We start from the raw sequence: 2,692 nt of genomic DNA, 5'->3' as shown, positions 1-2,692 counted from the left end.
AATTATATCTTTTTCCTAATATGTGAAAAAATGATTAACAAAATAATCTCTTTTTCCTAATATGTGAAAAAATGATTAACAAAATAATCTCTTTTTCCTAATATGTGAAAAAATGATTAACAAAATAATCTCTTTTTCCTAATATGTGAAAAAATTATTCACAAAATAATCTCTTTTTCCTAATATGTGAAAAAATTATTAACAAAATAATCTCTTTTTCCTAATATGTGAAAATATTATTCACAAAATAATCTCTTTTTCCTAATATGTGGAAAAATAATTAACAAAATTTTCTATTTTTCTTAATTTGCTAAAAAATTAATAAAAAATAATCTCCCTTTTCCTAACATGTGAAAAAATTATTAACAAAATAATCAATTTTTCTTAATTTGCAAAAAATGATTGACAAAATTTTCTATTTTTCTTAATTTGCTAAAAAATTAATAAAAAATAATTTGTTTTTTCCTAATTTGCGAAAAATGATTAACAAAATAATCTATTTTTCTTAATTTGCGAAAAAATGATTAACAAAATAATATATTTTTCTTAATAGGCGCTTAAATAATTCATCCTCCCAGGATATGGCCAAGAAGTAATATTTCCGTATTGGTTATATAGTGCTTGTGGAAATAATGGAAACTTTTCACCTGTAAACAGAACGTCGTGTTTTTGCTAATCCTTAATATGTCAAAAAGCTACCTGGTTAAAAGTGAACGCCATGGGGAACGCTTGTTGCTGCCGTAAAGGTGAAAAATTTCCATTATTTTAACAAGCACTATATAAACAGTGGCTTGCAGGTCTTGGCTCTCGGAAATATTACTTCTTGGAGATTTTTATATTTTCCATAGTCATGACGAGTAATAAATTAGGTAAATTGTGAGCCCGTGATGCACAAGTTGCGAATTTATATCCTAGATTATTATCTCGTACTTATTTATTTACTTATTTTCTTCTGTAATATTTAATATATATTTTACATATTATTTGTAATCAAAAAGGTGTGGTTTATTTATGATTTCTTATTTAACCTCGTTTAAAAAAATTACGAGCATAAAAATATTATTTAAATAAAGCTTAAACATAAAGCCTCAATTGAAACCGTAGAAAGTTTGGTGTTATTTGCATTTCGTAGAAATACCTCAAGTAGCTCCCCCAAAAACACCCCCCACTTCCAGGTGCAAGCCTAAAAAGTTCCATGACAATTTCCGTTCCCAAATCTTTTGTCACACACAACAGCCCCGCAAAATTGCGCTAAAAACGCAGACTCCAAAACGGAAGAGGCAGGCATTGTCAAATATTCAACCCCGTTTTAACCTTGCTAATAGTGTCTACTCTGGGGAGGGGGCCTATTTCATTCCCCTCGGTTTTCCATACAAAGAGCTTCTATGTCACTGCAATAGAAGGGGGGGGGGGTGGCACAATTTCCCAGGGCCCATGCCGCCGTGAGGGGCCCTGGCTTGGACCCTTCTCCCAATGTTACTCTCCGTAACGGTATAGCTACTCTGTTGGCGCCGAGATAATGCGCACAATTTTAAAAATGGCAGTTCAACTATTTATTAAAACATAAGTAACATAACACCATAAGTAACTTAACACCATAAGTAACATAACACCATAAGTAACATAACACCATAAGTAACATAACACCACAAGTAACATAATACCACAAGTAACATAACACCATAAGTAACATACCACCATTAGTAACATAATACCACAAGTAACATAATACCACAAGTAACATAACACCATAAGCAACATAATACCATAAGCAACATAATACCATAAGTAACATAAAACCACAAGTAACATAACACTATAAGTAACATAATGCCATAAGTAACATAATACCACAAGTTACATAATACCACAAGTTACATAATACCACAAGTTACATAATACCACAAGTAACATAATACCACAAGTAACATAACACCATAAGTAACATACCACCATTAGTAACATAATACCACAAGTAACATAATACCACAAGTAACATAACACCATAAGTAACATAATATCATAAGCAACATAACACCATAATTAACATAATACCATAAGCAACATAATACCATAAGTAACATAAAACCACAAGTAACATAATACCACAAGTAACATAACACTATAAGTAACATAATGCCATAAGTAACATAATACCACAAGTAACATAATACCAGAAGTAACATAATACCAGAAGTAACATAAAACCACAAGTAACATAATACCATAAGCAACATAATACCAGAAGTAACATAAAACCACAAGTAACATAATACCACAAGTAACATAACACTATAAGTAACATAATGCCATAAGTAACATAATACCACAAGTAACATAATACCATAAGTAACATAACACTATAAGTAACATAATGCCATAAGTAACATAATACCATAAGTAACATAATACCATAAGTAACATAATATCACAAGAAGTAACATAATACCAAAAGTAACATAATACCACAAGAAGTAACATAATATCACAAGTAACATAATACCACAATTAGTAACATAATTCCATAAGTTGCATAACACCATAAGTTACATAACACCACAAGTAACATAATACCACAAGTAACATAATACCACAAGTAACATAATACCACAAGAAGTAACATAATACCACAAGTAACATAATACCATAAGTAACATAACACTATAAGTAACATAATGCCATAAGTAACATA

This window comes from Leiobunum rupestre, chromosome 10 (assembly GCF_980474605.1).
Source record: "Leiobunum rupestre chromosome 10, qqLeiRupe1.1.hap1, whole genome shotgun sequence".
NCBI classification, from domain to species: Eukaryota; Metazoa; Arthropoda; class Arachnida; order Opiliones; family Sclerosomatidae; genus Leiobunum; species Leiobunum rupestre.
Note: the sequence above shows the minus strand (reverse complement) of the source record.